General features: G+C 39.1%; 1 long non-coding RNA gene across 1 annotated transcript; it reads left to right on the forward strand.

Annotated features, from left to right (window-relative positions):
- Window positions 1-204: 204 nt before the first annotated feature.
- On the forward strand, window positions 205-18691 carry LOC112583856. Its single transcript, XR_003108136.3, has 2 exons — window positions 205-272; window positions 17835-18691. It is a non-coding gene; the product is annotated as an uncharacterized LOC112583856 (long non-coding RNA).
- The last annotated feature ends 1803 nt before the right edge of the window (window positions 18692-20494 follow it).

Raw genomic sequence — 20494 nt, forward strand, 5'->3', positions numbered from 1 at the left:
TGTGAATAAAATTTTCTTCTACTTTTGAGAGGGCTAAAGGATGAGAGAAAGGGATTAACTCATTTAAATTTGGCTTTCTTAGCCAGAAAGTAGTTTAAGAACATTTCTTTGAGTTGTTGGAGGATGAAATAAGGCATCATATTTAAGCACAGATGCAGTACAAAACATTATAGAGAAATGGTTATTGGACTGATTTTTTTTTCCAGTGAAGAACTGGACAACTGGACGAAATGTATGAAGAAACTGCAGACATGGGACAACAGAAAGCACAGGTCTGTGATGCTTGAGAGAAGAAAAATATATTTCATTCCAGTTTTCTGCCTGAAACCACTATTCAAACCTCAGCTCAGAGAAGTGGAGCCCAATTTTTTTTTTTAGGTGTTTTTGTGTCTTTTTAAAGCAGTGCTTTCACTGGGTAGAGACAAGAGAAATAAGAGTTTGGGGATGCTGATGTAGCTGGAAGTTACAGATCAGGTTACTGACTAAAAGGCAGATGCACAGATAATATGGTCTCAGAAATCTGTATGAGGGTCCCCTTGAGTTTTGGGGTGAATATAAAGCTGTGTATGCACAGATCAAGATTCAGTGAGAGTAGGCAGAGGATAGCTATTGGGTAACTGAACTGAACAGAAACTTGGAGGTTGCATAGCACAGGACAATGGAGTTCTGTCCACTTAAAGTAGAAGGACCTCAGAAAGGTCCAGGATATTCAGTCAAAACCCTAGAAAAGTTAATGTAAGAAAAGGGCTGAGGGAGGGGTCAAGATGGCAGAGTAGGAGGATGTGGAGCTCACCTTTCCTCACAAACACATCAAAAATACATCCCCATGTGGAACATTGTTCACAGAAAACCAATTAGAAACTGGGAGAAGATCTATACAACCAAAGCTGCAAGACAGATCTCCATGTAACTGGATAGTCTGGGGAAAACAGGCATCAGGGCAGGACTGGTGCCCCTGGGAGGGATCTTTAAGGGAGAGAAGGTCCACATGCGCAGACCCTAAACCTGAGGAGCCTCCTTGACTGCTGAGAAATCCACTGAGATGGATAAAAGGCCTGGAGAAGCCTAGAATCTACTTGTGAGGAGAACATATGTGCTGGTTTAATAACGATCAGGGCAGAGAGACACCTGTACTGGCAGCTGCCAACTTGCTACACTTCCCAGTTCAAAGAAGCTACCACCTCAGCCCCATTTGCTCCATACCACAGCCTGGGGAGAGACCAGGGCAGAGATTTAATCTAGCTGCTCAGAGACAGACCTGGACACCTGTGGTGTGGTTGCTGCTGCTGCTGTGTCACTTCAGTCGTGTCCGACTCTGTGCGACCCCATAGACGGCAGCCCACCAGGCTCCCCCGTCCCTGGGATTCTCCAGGCAAGAACACTGGAGTGGGTTGCCATTTCCTTCTCCAATGCATGAAAGTGAAAAGGGAAAGTGAAGTCGCTCAGTCATGTCCGACCCTCAGCGACCCCATGGACTGCAGCCTACCAGGCTCCTCCGTCCATGGGATTTTCCAGGCAAGAGTACTGGAGTGGGGTGCCATTGCCTTCTCCAAGGCCAAATTGCAGGGACCCTTATCAGCATAAGCACAGGGGCAGGGATGGAACTGGGCAGACATTGCCAGTGCATGCACTGGGGTAAGGTAACCCCAGCAATCAGACATGAAAAAGAAATGTATCCAAATTGAGAAGAAAGAGGTAGAACTGTCACTATTTGCAGATGACATAGCATTCTACATACAGAACTAATAAAGTCTCCATGCAAAAACGATTAGAACTCATAAATGAATTCAGCAAGGTGGTAGGCTACAAGAGTAATTTACAGAAAGAAATGTATTATATTCCTTTACACTAACAAATATCAGAACTAGAAAGTAAAAAAGCGATCTCATTTACAGTTGCATCAATCGCATTTAAAATTGCATCAGAAAAATAAAATACAGAGGAATAAATCTAACCAAGGCGAAAAACCTATACACTGAAAACTGAAAAACATTAATCAAGGAAACTGAAGGTGATTCAAAAAAAAAAGGAAAGATATCCTATGTTCGTGGATTGAAAGAATTAATATTGTTAAAATGGCCAAAGTACCCAAAGCAATATACAGATTAAATGCAATCCCTATTAAAATATCAATGACATTTTTTACAGAGCTATAACAAATAATTCTTTTATAAGGAACCACAAAAGACCCAGAATTGCTAAAACAATACTGAAGAAAAAGAACAAAGTTGGAGGCTTAACTCTTCCAAACTTCATACTACAAAGCTACAGTAATCAAAACAATCTGGTATTGGCAGAAAAACAGACATATAGGTGAATGGGACAGAATAGAGAGCCCAGAAACAAACCCATACACCTATGATCAATTAATGTATGACAAAGGAAACAAAAATATACAATGAGGAAGATTGTCTCCTTAACAGGTGATGGTTGGAAATCTGGACAGCTACATATAAATCAATAAATTAGAACACTGCCTCACACCATATACAAAAATAAACTCAAAATTGTTTAAATACCTAAATACAAAACGACACTGTAAAACCAGAAGAGAACATAGGCAAAACATTCTCAGATCGCAGCAGTATTTCCTTAGATCAGTGTCCCAAAGCTACTTAGGAAATGGGACCTAATCAAAATTAAGAGCTTTTTCACAGTGAAGGTTACCATCAAAACAAAAGACAATCTGTAGACTGGAAGAAGATATTTGCAAATGATCTAACTCACAAGGGCTTAATTTCCAAAATATACAAATAGCTCATACAACTCAATATTGAAAAAGATGGGCAGAAGACCTAAATATAGACATTTCCCCAAAGAAGACATACAGGTGGCTAACAGGCACATGTGAAGATGTTCAGCACCACTAATTACTGGAGAAAGAGAAATCAAAACCACAATGAGTTTTCACCTCACACCTGTCAGAATGGCCATCATCAAAAAGTCTACAAATAATGATGAAGAGGGGTGTGGAGAAAAGGGAACCTTCCTATACTATTGGTGGGAATGTAAACTGGTACAGCCACTGTGGAGAGTAGTTTGGAGGTTACTTTAGAAAAGTTAAAATAGAGCTACTATGTGATCTGGCACTCCTGCTCCTGGGTATATATCCAGAAAAGATGAAAACTCTAATTCAAAAGGTACACACACCCCAGTGTTCATGGTACTATTTTAATAGCCAAGACATGGAAGCAACCTAAGTGGTTTAAGAAGATGTAGTCTATGTATACAATAGAATATTAGCCCAAGATTGAAATGTTGCTGTTTGCAGCAACATGGATGGACCTTGAGAGTGTTGTACTTAGTGAAGTGAAAGACATATCACTTATATGTGGGATCTAAAAATTATACAAATGTATCTGTATGCAAAACAGACTCACAGATACAGAAAACAAACTTGCCAGAGAGAAAAGCAAGGAGATGTAGGGAGATGTTAGAAATTTGGGATTAACAGATATTACTATACATACAATGGACAGACAACAAAGATTTACTGTATAGCATAGGGAACCATATTCATTATCTTATATAAAAACCTATAATATAAAATAATCTGAAAATATATATATTTACATAACTGAATCACTTTGCAGTACACCTCAAACTAACCATATTATAAATCAACTGTACTTCAATTTTTAAAAATAGAGAAAATAATTGAATATGAAACATGATATGAATGAGGGATAAAACAAAGAAGGGAAAGAAATAGAGATTGAGGAGTTCAAAGGACCCATTGAGGGGATGTAGCAGTCAAGATCAGAGAGAGGGAAGGAGCCATGCCTCTAGCGAGGGTTAAGAGTTTTCCAGGCAGAGGGGCAGCAATTGCAAAGGCCTGACAGTGCCTGTGCTTTATGTTTAAAGAATGAGGATACTGGTTTATTGAGTCAAAATGTAAAGGAGAAGAAGTAGTAGTGAAGGAAATCTGAGTGGAGCCAATCTTGCGAGACCTCCAATCTCATGGCAAGAACTTCACTTTTACCTTGTGTAAGATGGAAAGGCAGCCGAGTTTTGAGCAAGAGAAAGACACATCTGACTTCAATTTTATCAGCATCCCTCTCACTGTTATGCTGAGAGTATTATGAAGAGAGACAAAAATGGAAGCTGGAGCACCAAATAGGAAGCAATTGCAAGAATCCAGTGAGAGATGGTGGCTTAGAGAGTCATGCCTGCAAGAGGTTACCACAAATTACCACTGTGCCCTTACCATTTTCCCTGAATCTTATTTGTCAGTCCATGCCATCCAGCTTCTAACTGTCCACATCTACATCTCTTATTGGAGAACTGTCTGGGGTTGCAGCTAAATTTTCCCAGCTATGAAGAAGCCCAGAAATACCCAGTTTGTCATCTTGGATAAACCCTCCAGAGGTGATAAGAGTTGGTTTCTAAATATCATAACTTTCTCCGTAGAGTCATATGAATCTGGGGTATGTGTCTCACAGGGGCCCCAGAGTTCCCTAGTGCAATTTAGAACCAGTTGCCTGATGTTGAAACTGGCTTGATATTGTACCTTTTACTAGCCATCTTCCCTTTCATATTTCCCCATTCACTACTGAAGTTTCCTGGAATTGCATCCAAAATAAGCTGCTAGCATTTAAATGTTATCTCTGGATCTTATTTTAAAAGAAATCCAAATTAAGATGGAAGTTTCCCTGGGAAGCAGAACTTCAGGATGGATTTCTGGATTTGATAACTCTCTGGTTGGGAACAGGGATCCTGATGCTGGCAGCAAGTGGGTGGTGATAAACCCTGGATTGTTAAGGGTGAGGGTTACTAAGACTTCCACTTGCAATGAAATGGGAAGGAAGATGAAAATGGATGTACTTACTTTTACAAGAATAATACAACAATGCTTTTACAACAATATTTCAGATGTGGGATCAATGGTAATTACAAGGTCTAGGTGGTTGATTTATTATTAAGTTAAAGGGTTAAAAGAAGAACAGCTGTCTCACATCAGTTGGCTATTAATTCAGGCACCATACGTAAGCCAGAAGCCCTCTGTAAAAGCATTGAAATGATTTTCATCTCCCATAGCCAATGGTGGACTGCTGAAAATCAGAAGCAAGTCCTGATTAAGAGAATAGTATAATTATGAAGCAGGCTGAGATCACAACACTAGCAAGTCTGTACAGAAACCAAGATCCTGATGGGGAAGCATCTGTACTCTGATGATAGGAATGGGAATATCTGAGAGGATGCATTTATGAGCCTAGAAGACTCAGCATCCCATGAATCTGGACTAGTTTGAATGGCCTACAGCCAACTGCTTGCTAAAGGGTAATAACCTCCACCTATCTGAAGCCATGCAAAATCCTCACCTGAAGCAGATGCCAAACAATATGATGCTTAAGATCTTTCATACCTCCTCTCGTTTCTTTTAGATCTAGATCAATAAACAGAGCTAAGCTAAATTGCTTCAAGGACAATTGTGGAAGTACTGTTTCTGCTATGGGAGGAAAGAGACTATTACCAAAAGAGCTATAGGATATGGATAATCTGTTTGACAGGAACTGGGAGACCGTGCTAGGGAATGGATCTTGAGGGCTCTGGACCGGTGGAGACATTCCATCAAACAGGATAGGGAACATTTACTGACAGGAAGTTGCTCTTCTACAACTCAGGAATTAATGACTTGTCAAGAACACTTTGGAGCCAGTCCTAATACGCAGGTGGGACAGTTTCTTTAAGTTTGATTTAAAAAAAAAAATGACCAATAGTTAATAAAGTGGAGAGGTTAAAACTGCCTTGACAGAACATGAAAAAAAAAAAAAATAACAGCAGCACAAAGATCAGTGTATATAAACAGAAAACATCAGGTGCCTGTATTAACTGGAAAAGCTCAGAAGATATTCTCTTTACTACAACAAAAAGCGGTGTACTAGTGAGGGGGCTGCCAGCATCACAGGTCAACACTGGTGTACTTTGAGCCAAGGTTGAACCTAAGGGATATTTTTATGGAAGCAGGCTCTCTAGTGTCAGTGAGTATGATAGGATTATGGAATAATAGAGGTCAGTTACTGTGTTGCTGTTTAGTCGCTAAGTCGTGTCTGACTCTCTTTGCAGCCCCATGGACTGTAGCCCTCCAGGCTCCTCTGTCCATGGGATTTCCCAGGCAAAAATACTGGAGTGGGTTGCCTTTTCCTCCAGGGATCTTCCCAACCCAGGGATCGAACCCGCATCTCCTGAATTGCAGGCAGATTCTTTACCTCTGAGTCACCAGGGAAGCCCAGTAGAGGTCAGTAGATAACACTTAACTGTCAGAGGCCAGGTGGGTGCAATTACCATATGAGTTTGGGGGCAAAAAGTGCCAAATCGCATCTAGGAAGTTCTGACCCATTATGATGTTTGAGACTGTGGAGTTCCTAAGGGTGAGATGGTTGGGTAGCCAGTGAGAGCATTGTTTGATATTGATACATAACATACAGACCAAGAGTGAGTGAGCAGAAAGCAGATGATGTCAGTCAGAGCAAAAATAGAGAATGATGATCCCTTGCTCAATTTTCAGTCTTCAGCTTGTTCCTGATCCAAAGCCCACCAGTTAAAAGGGAGGGTAGGCCACTTGAGGAAAGACTGCAAGGTCACTGCAAGTTGACATAGTAATGATTGCCCCATTTCTTTACCAAAGGACTATGGCCATTTATCAGAGTAATTGTATACTATAGAGAAAAGGATATCCAAATCATTTAGGGGATGTAGGATATAATACATGAATTAACACATACTAAAAAACTCACCCACCATTATTACAACAGGGGTGTGTGGAAGTCAACTGGAAAACGTCCTGAACTGGAAAATGTCCTGGTTCAGATGTATCTCAGAGTGTGACCAATGGGTTCCTGAACCCACTTGCAGTTTTCCCAGTCCCTGAGTATACTGTCAAGATGGATATATTTGGCAGCTCAATTTCTGTGGTAGATTAAGTTATCTTTCAAAGATGTGTACCACTTCCCTTCCTCGTCTCCATAGCAAAGTATACCTGCCTTGGTCATGAGACTTGCTTTGACCAATGGGATCCTAGCCAACATGATACAAGCAGAGACCTGAGATGTTAATATGCAGTTGGGCCTATTCTCTCTCACTTTTGCTATCAGCCTGAGAAGAGGTTTTTCTATGTTTCTGCCACTTCAGCCAGAGAAAGAATGAACTAATATGGAATGAACCGAAGCCCAGCCAGACACACAGAACTTGATGCAGAGCTGCCCAACTCATCCCAGCCTCAATCAGCTGAACCCCACACAACTCACAAATTAAAAAAATAACAAAAAATGCTGTTTTAAAGTACTAAGTTTCTGTGGTGGCTTGTTTGATAATGATAGATATAAGATTCCTAAAAATAGATTCTTAACTAGTTTTATAATGTGACAGTGGGCAGTAAATAAACGGTGGAGAAAACACGGTGATAAAACTATCTTATCTTATAAGGCTCAAAAAATTGTGGCCTGTGTTATGTGGCAGCAACATTTAAAACTAGTGCCTGCAGTGACTCAGCTGGTAAAGAATCCACCTGCAGTGTGGGGCATGATGAGCAACCCAGGGTTTGATCCCTGGGTTGGGAAGATCCCCTGGAGAAGGGGAAAGGATTCTCACTCCAGTATTCTGGCCTGGAGAATTCCATGGACTGTATAGTCCATGGGGTCATAAAGAGTCGGACACCACTGAGTGACTTTCACTTTCATATCAATATAGGGGTTTCCCCAGTGGCTCAGATGGCAAAGAATCTGCCTGCAGTGCAGGAGACCCAGGTTCAGTCCCTGGGTCAGGAAGAGTCCATGGAGAAGGAAATAGCAACCCACTCCAGTATTCTTGCCTGGAGACATGGGCAGAGGAGCCTGGTGGGCTACAGTCCATGGGGTTGCAAAGAGTCGGACATGACTGAGTGACTAATACTGCAAAATAGGTGCACAAGGAACTAGTAGAGTTAGGAGAAATCAGTGAAACTTTAAAGAATGAGGTGGGTGCTACCAGCACATGTGACAAGGTACTGTAAGAACGAGGTATACTTAGAAAAGAGTTGGCTACTTCACAGACTCATTTTAGAGAGGCCATTGAAACCCATAAACCTCAGCATTGAAAATTTTAACTCTTTCCCACCAGATAAAGGCTATATCCTTTATAAAACAATCTCACTAAGTCCAGGAGTTTCCAAACATACTTTGAGAGTAGGACCCTTTGTTAAGACTTGTGACAGAATTAAATTGGAGCCTTGTTCATTCTCTCAGCTTAATGAAAGAATTCCTAAGATGATTTAGGGCATGGTCTCACAGAATCCTAACATGTCTAATAAATACATAATTGAATCTAGAAGGAGAATTATGTCCCAGAACCGAATTATATGGTCAGTGTAACTCATATATATTAAAAAAGTACAAAATTCTTGAGAAATCTGTACTTATTAAAACACTGTCAACATGGACTAAATGTTATTGAGACAAAAATGTAAAAAGACCTTTCAGTTTACAACTTTCTGTTGTAGTCAAGAAAAAGATTGAGAAAGTTGCCTAGCCATAAAAAAAAAAAAAAACTACATTATTCTACCATGCTTTCTTCAGAAATTATAGAGGGGGATACTAGTCAATAGCTTTAGAAAACTAATAAGAGACATGGAAGATAAGAAAAGTGGAAGCTGCTTCCAAGAAATAAAATCACAGACCAAACAAAGCTACATCCTTATATCCTAGGGAAAAGGTCCTGACACATTTTTTCTCAGAATATAAAAAATGCTATAAAGTAGTTAATTTGTCTTCCTATTTTTCCTTTTTAAAATGGGGATGTTTCTTGGGTCTCTCCTACCCCCACTGCACCACTGTGAATTGAGTATGCGTGGGTCACATAACTTTTTAGTTCATTATTCTCCAGATCAAGAGGAGCCACATCTGGATGACAAATTCCTGGTGAAGCTGATGCCATAATTAATTAAGAGTTTGGGGAGTATTAAATGGGGGTGACTGTATGTAGCAGTTGGGAGGGATAAAAATATTTATGAACAAGAGAACAGACTGTGGTAGATTCAACTATCCTACCCCTTGACTCGTGGCACCACTATGTGAATAACTTGAAATGAATTACTGAGATACTATCAATGTGAAACTAGCAGAGAATGAAAATGTGCTTGCACAGTTGAGCTTTCCTTTTTGCACTCTGCCATTACCATGAGAGGAAGACTTAAGAGAGGCTGCTACCCTTCAGCCTGGGCCTAGGTGATAAAGTTACTCAAAATAGACCTCAGCCCAACCAGCATTGCTGCTGCCAAGTCACTTCAGGCGTGTCTGACTCTGTGTGACCCTATAGACAGCGGCCCACCAGGCTCCCCCGTTCCTGGGATTCTCCAGGCAAGAACACTGGAGTGGGTTGCCATTTCCTTCTCCAGTGCAGGAAAGTGAAAAGTGAAAGGGAATTCGCTCAGTCATGTCCTACTCTTCGCGACCCCATGGACTGCAGCCCACCAGGCCCTTCTGTCCATGGGATTTTCCAGGCAAGAGTACTGGAGTGGGTGCCATTGCATTCTCTGCAACCAGCATTGAGGGGCCAGCAACTCTTTCAAGAGTTCACAGTGTGTCTGCTTTATTTTCAAGAGCCTTCTCATAATATTGCCCCTGATAAGCCACTCACTTTTTGTTGAAGGAAATTCAACAATTGGGACATAAATACAGAGTCCACTATAAGGGGGAGAAGAAAAGCACTACCTGATGTAGTCTCATAGAGGAATGATTTAAGGGATTAGATTGGGCATAACACCTCATATAGATCTGCTATCCTTTAAGATGTATTATATGCATTGGTCATAGCAAACACCCTCTTCCAACAACACAAGAGAAGACTCTACACATGGACATCACCAGATGCTCAACACCGAAATCAGATTGATTATATCTTTGCAGCCTAAGATGGAGAAGCTCTATACAATCAACAAAAACAAGACCGGGAGCAGACTGTAGCTCAGATCATGAACTCCTTATTGCCAAACTCAGACTTAAATTGAAGAAAGTGGGGAAAACCACTAGACCATTCAGGTATGACCTAAATCAAATCCCTTATGACTATACACTGGAAGTGAGAAATAGACTTAAGGGACTAGATCTGATAAGAGTGCCTGACGACTATGGACAGAGGTTTGTGACATTGTACAGGAGGCAGGAATCAAGACCATCCCAAAGAACAAAAAATACAAAAAAGCAAAATGGCTGTCTGAAGAGGCCTTACAAATAGCTGTGAAAAGAAGAGAAGCGAAAAGCAAAGGAGAAAAGGAAAGATACAAGCATCTGAATGCAGAGTTCCAAAGAATAGCAAGGAGTGATAAGAAAGCCTTCCTCAGCGATCAATGCAAAGCAAGAGGAAAACAGAAGAAAGGGAAAGACTAGAGATCTATTCAATAAAATTAGAGATACCAAGGGAACATTTCATGCAAAGATGGGCTCGATAAAGGACAGAAATGGTATGGACCTAACAGAAGCAGAAGATATTAAGAAGAGGTGGAAAGAATACACAGAAGAACTGTACCAAAAAGACCTTCACGACCCAGATAATCATGATGGTGTGATCACTCACACTCACCTAGAGCCAGACATCCTGGAATGTGAAGTCAACTGGGCCTTAGGAGTCATCACTATGAGCAAAGCTAGTGGACGTGACAGAATTCCAGTAGAGCTATTTCAAATCCTGAAAGATGATGCTGTGAAAGTGCTGCACTCAATATGCCAGCAAATTTGGAAAACGCAGCAGTGGCCACAGGACTGGAAAAGGTCAGTTTTCATTCCAATCCCAAAGAAAGGCGATGCCAAAGAATGTTCAAACTACTGCACAATTGCACTCATCTCACATGCTAGTAAAATAATGCTTAAAATTCTCCAAGCCAGGCTTCAGCAATATATGAACTGTGAACTTCCAGATGTTCAAGCTGGTTTTAGAAAAGGCAGAGGAACCAGAGATCAAATTGCCAATATCTGCTGGATCTTTGAAAAAGCAAGAGAGTTCCAGAAAAAGATCTATTTCTGCTTTATTGACTATGCCAAAACCTTTGTGTGGATCACAAGAAACTGTGGAAAATTCTTCAAGAGATGGGAATCCCAGACCACCTGATCTGCCTCTTGAGAAACCTGTATGCAGGTCAGGAAGCAACAGTTAGAACTGGACATGGAACAACAGACTGGTTCCAAATAGGAGAAGGAGTACGTCAAGACTGTATATTGTCACCCTGATTATTTAACTTATATGCAGAGTACATCATGAGAAACACTGGGCTGGAAGAAGCACAAGATGGAATCAAGGTTGACGGGAGAAATACCAATAACCTCAGATATGCAGATGACACCACCATTATGGCAGAAAGTGAAGAAGAATTAAAGAGCCTCTTGATGAAAGTGAAAGAGGAGAGAAAAAAAGTTGGCTTCAAACTCAACATTCAGAAAACTAAGATCATGGCATCTGGCCCATCACTTCATGGCAGATAGATGGGGAAACAGTGGCTGAGTTTATTTTTCTGGACTCCAAAATCACTGCAGATGGTGATTGCAGCCATGAAATTAAAAGACGCTTACTCCTTGGAAGGAAAGTTGTGACCAAGCTAGACAGCATATTAAAAAGCAGAGATATTACTTTGCCAACAAAGGTATGTCTAGTCAAGGCTGTGGTTTTTCCAGTAATCATGTATGGATGTGAGAGTTGGACTGTAAAGAAAGCTGAGCTCCGAAAAATTGATGCTTTTGAACTGTGGTGTTGGAGAAGACTCTTGAGAGTCCCTTGGACTGCAAGGAGATCCAACCAGTCCATCCTAAAGGAGATCAGTCCTGGGTGTTCATTGGAAGGACTGATGTTGAAGCTGAAACTCCAGTACCCTGGCCACCTGAGGCAAAGAGCTGACTCATTTGAAAAGACCCTGATGATGGGAGAGATTTGAGGGCAGGAGGAGAAGGGGACGACAGAGGATGAGATGTTTGGATGGCATCACTGACTCAATGGACAGGGGTTTGGGTGGACTCCGGCAGTTGGTGATGGACAGGGAGGCCTTGCGTGCTGCGATTCATGGAGTCGCAAAGAGTCGGACACAACTGAACGATTGAACTGAACTGATATGCATTGGACCAAAAATCATGATATCTTTGAGGCATCCCTGAAAATTAAGAATCAGTAGAAACAAGTAGGAGTGCGCCTCTCACCATCAATCTCAGAGACCCAGTAGGAAAAATATGCTTCCTTGCCTACAAATTTGGCTCTTCTAGATCAGCGGTCCTTATTGCAAGCAAGAGATGTGAAAGGACTTTTTATCAGGGAACTGAATAAGGGTTCCACTAATCTTAAAAGTTATGACTACCACATGATCATTTCATAGACCTTTATTATCTAGTCTCATGGGATAAACCATAATAGAAAACAATATAAAAAATATATATATATGTGTGTGTGTGTGTATAAGTCACTGTGCCATATAGCAGAGATTGAGACATTTTAAATTAGTTATAACTGATTTATTTGTAACAATTATTTATAACTGATAAATAATAAATAAAAGATGATGTCATCTGCAAACAGAGACAGTTTTACTTCTTCACCTCTGATTTAGATGTCTTTTATTTCATTTTCTTGCCTAACTGCTCTGGCTAGAATTTTCAGTACTATGTTGAATAGGAGTGACAAGAGTGGTCATCCTTACCTTGTTAAAAGTCAAATATTGTGTGGTAGCTAGCCCTGAAGATGGCCCCAGGGATTCTTGTTTCTGGTATTTGCACCCCTTGAGTGTGGGCTGATTTAGTGATTCATTTTAAGCCTCCAGTGGTTCACATTCCTCTCACTTGCAAAATGCACTTAACTACTCCCAAGGCTCTTAAAAGTCTTTTATTATCAGCTTGGAATTCTAATCTTTTTAATTTAAACTGGGTTCAAGTGCAGATGGGGTAGCCAAAATAGAACTTCTCTTGGTATGTGGACTTGTGAAACTAAAAACTGTCTGCCCCACATACACCAAACATCCAATAACAAAACAGGCATAGAATAACTGCTGTGTTCATTTTCCGTTGCTGTGTAGCAAATTGCCACAGCTTAGCTACTTGAAAGAATGCACGTTTATTATTTAAACCTCAGAGGTGAGGAATTGAAGCATGGCTTAGTGGGACCCTCTGCAAAGCCACTAATAAGATATTGACCAGAGCTAAGTTCTTATCTGGTAGCTCAACTAGAGAGGGATCTGCTACCAGGCTCACTCAGCTACTGGCAGAGTTCATTTCCTTAAAGCTATCCGACCTTAGGACATGCTTCTTGCTGGTTATCAGCAGGAAGTCACCCCACACTCCTAGAGACTGCCCACTGTCCCTATTGCATGGCCCTCTACACAGGCAGCTCACAACATGAGAGGCTGCTTCTTCAAAGCCAGACAAAAACAAGAGATAATCTACTAGCAATATAAAGTATTTAAAATGGTACTTAATCACAGGAGTGACATCCCATAAAATTTTCATATTCTATTGATTGGAAGATAGTCACAAGTTCTCACACTCCAGGAGTTTACAAAAAGGTATAAATACCCAGGAGTTAAGGATCATATGACCACTTTTGAGTCTATTCACCACAACAGCTATAGACATTCCTGTTCACAAATGGGGGAAATAGTAGCTCAAAGGAATCATTGGTTCTTAGCAATTCCAAGTCCAGTTGAAAAAACACTAGTTAGGTCTCACGGCCTGGAAATAATTCTCCATGGCTTTCAGCTCCACCGTCTGGGCTCTTGGTTCTACATTATGAGTCATCCTTCCTTTTTAATGAAAGCTAGGACTGTTCGAAACACCTTGATGGGAAAGATTGAAGGCAGGAGGAGAAGGGGACAACAGAGGATGAGCTGGATGGATGGCATCACCAGCTCGATGGACATGAGTTTGAGCAAGCTCTGGAAGTTGGTGATGGACAGGGAAGCCTGGCGTGCTGTAGTCCATGGGGTTGCAAAGAATCCAACACGACGGAGCAACTGAAGTGAACTGAGCTGAGGACATGTTCGTGACTCAGTAATTTTCTCTGCTTTTCTCCTACAAGAAGTTTCGAGGTCCAATGGCCTCTCTTTTATACTGTCCATTTTAAACTGTCTCAGTCCCTGTTAGTCCAAGCTGGCGGCATTTATCCAGATAAATCACATAAAAGTTAGGCAGGTCTACTGCACTGCCGAAAAAGCCATACCCCAGATCTCTACGTTTGAGATAATTTGTACATTTTCATTTTACACGAGTCAGGGGTCTAAACGAGTAGGACCACCAGGTGTTCACTAACGTGGATATTTTCCATCTGTTTAATCACGGTTCTGGAGTAACTAGCACTTCAGGGATTTGTATATATTAGTTAAAGGAATAAGAGAAGGAAAATGTCTTACATACTGGTTTAGTGGTCATTTGTTCATCCCAGTTTGTGGAATCATCTATTCCTAACTTAATCAAATGGGTTTTTAATTAGAGCAAAGATAATCTTGGCCATAGAGGAAAGGGGAGAATTGCAGATAAACAGTTGACCTTTGTTGAATACTGTGGGTTTGAATTGCACTGGTTCATTTAAACATGGGTATTTTTCAACAGTAAAAATTATGGTACTACATGCTCTCTGGTTTGTTAAATGCATAGATGCAGAGGAACTGGAGTTACCGAAGGCTGAGTATAAACTGGATGTGGATTAACCACTACGTTGCTCAAAGGTTAATTATAGTGTGATATAGGGTTGCTTGGGCTCAAGATGCTTTATCAGTAACCTGGATACAATAACCTGGTCATGAAGTTTGGATCAGGATTTGAAACTGCACCTTCATGGTTGAGCATGAGGGCAGAATAATTCACTCAGGGATGAAGGTTGGGGGGTAAAACCAACTGGGAATCAAAATTAGGTTTACTTCTGTTAGGAATGATTTAACATAATCCTACCTGAAGGCAGGAGTTTCATGAATCATTTCCAATTCTTTGATCTAAGATTTTACAGGAATGGGAAACTTGGAAAAAAAGTAGGGGGTATAACTTGAAAGGCTGTATATTTGGACCGATAGAAAATTTTACCAGTTCATTTCAAATATACCAGTGTTTAAAATGTAGTATTAATAGGATTTATGAATATCTAAATTCTCAAATACCTGCAAGTTAATTTTTTAATACAACCCTTCACGTAAGTTACTAGTTTCTAAGGGTTACGGAAAACTTTAGGAGTGAAGGATATGTTTGATGGTCCAAACTCAGCAAATTGTATACAGTAAACATGTACAGTTTGTGTACCCATTATGCCTCAGTAAATCTGTTAAAAATTTTTCTATTGGACCCACACAAACTGCTGCTGCTGCTGAGTCACTTCAGTCGTGTCCGACTCTGTGCGACCCCATAGATGGCAGTCCACCAGGCTCCTCTGTCCCTGGGATTCTGCAGACAAGAGTACTAGAGTGGGCTGCCTTTTCCTTCTCCAACCCCACACAGACTACTTATTCATAAACATTTCCCCTATTCTTCCTGCATTTCCTTCCTTCCCAAGTGTCATAGACTTAACAGAGATCAAGGAAGTGGGGGACCATGGCATGCCAAACATGATCAGTGTTCAATGATATTTTTAAAATTTTTAGATGCATTTTGTAAAGTGCAGAAACATCTCTGTTATCTATTTTATCAGGAGGGCTTTGGTCCAACTAGGTTTGGTTTAGTAAGTTCAAGCATGAATCATCAGGCAGGCCCTGGTGAAGATCATAAGGATTGGAAGTTCCCTGTCATTGGAAAGCACAAAGTTCAGAAAAACATTATTTTTTAAAATTTTGAAAAAAAATATATTTGATGTCACATAAGTAATTTCAGATGATTTATAAAATACTAACATAAAAGAAATTTAGTCACATTTAAACCCCACCACCCATAGTAACTACCATTCTCAATTTATTACATCTTTCTCATTTTCTGTATGCATATTTAAGCATACATTTATAAAAATCATTTTGTAGACACTATTTTATTATCTGCCTATGTCAATAATATTTTGGAATCATTTTTCATATCAACAAATATCTTTTTTATATTGATTTTAGTGGCTGCATACTATTTCATGCTGCATGTTATGAATGAGCCTTAGTCTATTGAACTTTATTTTCTGAAATCTGGCTATAGTCAGCATTTTACTATTGTAAACAAACATCCTTCATTAGCCCTACTTTTTAATAAAAGTGAAATCCTGGTTTTAAAAAAATATGTCATGTTTCTAAAGCTTTTACTACATCTTCCCAAACTGCACTGTTGTTCTTGTAATTTTATAAAATTACCCAATCCTAATATACTCATCGGGCTTCAGTGGTAGTAAAGAATCCACCTGCCAGTGCAGGAGATGCGGGTTCAATTCCTGGGTTGGGAAGGTCCCCTGCAGAAAGGAAATGGCAACCCACTCCAATGTTCTTGCCTGGGAAATACCATGGATAAAGATGCCTGGCGAGCTAAAGTCCATGGGGTCACAAAATAGTCCATGGGGTCACTAAATAATACACTTATCGTAACAAAGACAAATACTCAGAGTAGAATTTCCTGAAGGATGTTGGGCAGTCTTGTCTGCTCTCACATGGTGCTGCCCAGGAAAAGAGTTTGGTTCAAAGAGATTTGGGGAACATAATATTTCCTACGCAGATATTCACAGCCCATATTAGCATTTCAAAGACTCTGAGAAGTCCAGCTCCATAGAAACAGGTTCAGTTCAGTGGAAGTCAGCATTATTAGCCAGGGCACACACTGTTTGGTGTAATATTTACTGGCATGCTTCAGAATATCCCTTGCTTCTTTAGAAAGTAATTTGAAAGTGCCCAAGTTTAACACTCAGATTTTTACTCAAAAAAAGCATAATTTATATGATTTACTTAGTGATTAGCATCTGAAAGATAATTTAGGATAATTATAACCATAAAGAAATAAACTGGTAACCTTGAGCATTATGGAATATCTTAGTATAATTTTGTTTCACATTTTATTGACCACTTGTACTTCAGAAGAGCGTTATTACTATTTCTGAATCCACATGGTAGTAAGTTGTATTTCAATGAGATTCTATAGTATATCTAAAAATTGGGATCAAGTCTGGTAGCATAAATACTTCAACATCTAAGTACAGTTCTCATGTATGATACTTAGAAGGTGCTCTAAAATGAATCCTAAAGTAAAATTAATTTCATGACCATTATATATTAAAAAAGACATTAAAGTATAATCAAATGATTGCTGACCATCTTTCACTGCTTTTAGATAATACCAACTTACATGGAAATATATAGATATATTTATTTTTTATATGTCATTCAAATACCAAGTTAAACATGAGTAAAACATAATATTCATGTTTAAAAAACTGCCTTGCCAATTAATGTCTTGTACATAGGTCTGACATCAGATTTAAGTATAATGAGGTATAAGATTGACAACTAATTAGTCAAACATGAAAAATAAACCATCCTTTGTTTTCCGTTTCTTTTTTAAATGAAATATTCTTAGCTTTTTATTCACTTATTGCTAGTCCAATTTGTAACATTTCCGTTTTACTGCAGTGCCCATGCCATAATTCCCTTTAATTTTTTATGCCATTTTTCGTACTTTTATTGGCATATAGATACGTGTGATCTACATTGATGACCGTGGTATGAAATAAAGGTCAAATATCAGTGGATATACAGTTATATCAAGAGAATTTAAAAAAATTAGACAATGCTTCACAAATTATTCTGAGGAATAACAATAATGAAAGAAAATTGCACCCTCAAAGAATACACAAATGTTTAATTTTTTGACATTTACTACTAAAACTCATAGCAGTCCCATGTGCCAACAAATGTCATTAAACACATACTTATTCTCCTTATCTTCTAGGACTTTCCTGGGCTTAGCAGGATGGATCTCATCTACTGTGGAACTTAGTGTCCTGTTTTGGCTTAAAACTGTCCTAGCAGCAAGACCTAGCAAATGGACGCCTGAGTAGTCACATCTGTTGAGCACTTTTGTGACTGTAAGCCATTGGTGACAGTTCTTTAGGTTTGCATAAATGTTGAGAAAAGTTCAGTAGTCTTGAAAGAGATAAAAGCTGTCCCATCACCTTGGTCTTATAACACTCCCAGAGTTTAAAGGAAGGCAGCCATTAGCTGTTTTTCTGGAAACATAAGCATTAAGTGCTGTGAACTCAGTGTCATGGATATAGGACTGAGTCAAGGAAATTAATTCAAATAATAATGTATTGCGTTCTCCTATTGCAAGGCACAGCACTAACACTTTAAGGTTTAAATAACAATCGGTAGGACACAATGCCTGACTTCAAACTTATTCTAATAGGAGGTTGGGACAGGAGATGAGAATTATATATTTTTTTAAAAAAGCCAAACCTTACATATACCTTCAGAGAGGCACCACCGATATCGTGAGAGATTGAAGAAGGAAGAGTCCATATTTATGGCTGATCATGAAAATTTATTACTTGAGCTAGGTCTTGTAAAGAAGAGTATATATAATTTTGAGTCAGAAAAAAAGGGGAAGACCAAATATCGTGGTTTGTAAATTCCAATGTACTAATTTATGGGGACCAGGGAGAAGTTTAACTTTAGAGAAAAGGAATTGAAAAACTGAAAGATAAGTTGTTGTACTCTTGTAAAGGGGCTGAATAAAAGCTGACTTCAAGCTGAAGTCTGCCCAGTTCAATAGGTATTCAGTAATAAAGTAAGACTTTTTTCTATTGATTTCAGTTTGTGTTGCTTTGGACAAAGACAATAAGAGACAGAAAGACCATCTGGGAGGCTATTGCATCATTCTCAGGAAATGGTAATGAAAGTATAAATGGGACCAGCCAAGAGGAAAATCAAGGAGAGACAACAGAGGTGAGAGGTATTTCAGATACATTATACTAGACTTAGCAAATAACTGGATGTGAGAAATAGGAGAGGGAGACACCAGAGATTGTCTTAACCCATTGTAATGAACAATAGAAAATGAAATGCTGAACAGAGAGCTGGAGCAAGAATGTAGAGAGTTAAGACTAGGAGAAGACGGAAAACACAAAAATTAGTTAGAGAAGGTGATTGTGCAGGTGATGAGAGAGAAGCTTAGAAAAGTTAAGAGACAGACTGGAGAGAAAAAAAGTTGAAAAGAAAGCAAAATACCATATATAATTGAACATATGACATATGACAGACACAGAAGTGAAATAAAAATAAAACTTCACAGTTTACTAGCATTTCTTTATCTCTGGTGAAGGCACCACAATCCTTCATCTAGAGGTAAATAGTTGCGTGCAGATAAACATGACTTCCAGCTCCAGCAAAAGGAATCATACTCCCTTTCCTTTTTCCTCTCTCTTCCTAAATTCTGAATGCAAACCCATGGTGTGTGAATGGCAGAACCAATCCCTCAATTCAGCCATATTCATTTTCCTCTGGCAAGATTTTAAAGCTGAAAATAGAAGTTTTCAATGGAACATGGAATAAAAAGCTAATCTTTACAGCATCTTGTGAACATGACACCCAGCCTATATTATGGTCATGAAAGACTTTTTCATACGGAACAAAGATGTGTTTTTTCAGCCACACTCATTGTGACATCCCGAGACTGCATGTCACAAGAATATTTTTTGGTGGAGCCTAATCATTTTCTAACAGCTGCATGCTCTATACAGTTTTTGAACGTTAGTACCTGAAAGAAAAGTTTTCACTTAAATCTGGTAAACGTTAGATTTTAGCAAAGATATCTTTAAATGTACATAACCATTTATTCTGGTTTACCCTGTAATAATCTTTTCTCAGACTAGGTGGCATTCCTTAAAGAACTGAATAATGTTTATTAAGTTTTAGTTAAATGTATGACCTGGTCAGGTAGAGTTATTCTGGCAATATAAATGTGGAGAAAGAGAGAGAGAACAGAAAACTGGCAGAAAGCAATGATCTGCTCTGACCTGTGACTTTATCAAGTTTATATGTGCCATCGTCATCATTCACATGTTTTGTGAAGAGATGGTTTGTTATTTCAGGAGACTGATTATTAATTGAAAAAGCTTTTGATGAACTGGTAGAAAAGAGAATTTATAGAAAAAGGAAGGGAGCACACACAGAGGTATTTGAACAAACCTACAAATTGAACCTTGAAATCCAAGTGCTTAATTGCCATTTAGTCTACTTGAACACAGATTGAGGGGATGCAATCACCAAATGTAATTCTAGCTTTAAGAAACTGTCTATCCAAATGTTAAACATATACTCCCACTTCTTTGTATTTTGTACACTAGCATTTTGCTTCAACAAAATAATTTGAGTAGAAAGATTAAAATTATTTCTCCTTTTTGATCAAAAATAACAATCTTGTTTTTCCTGTATTACTATACGCACTAAGTAATACTATAGACAGGTTTAAAAAAACTATTTGTCCTAGGCTTTGTGATTATAAAGTTAATTCAGCATTTGTATTTACTAAAAAATGTTACCATTACATGGAATTTTATAATTCTGGTAGAAAGTACCCAAAATTCCACCCACTATTTCTTAGCATTTTTC

Source organism: Bubalus bubalis, chromosome 3 (genome assembly GCF_019923935.1).
Source record: "Bubalus bubalis isolate 160015118507 breed Murrah chromosome 3, NDDB_SH_1, whole genome shotgun sequence".
In the NCBI taxonomy this organism is placed as follows: Eukaryota; Metazoa; Chordata; class Mammalia; order Artiodactyla; family Bovidae; genus Bubalus; species Bubalus bubalis.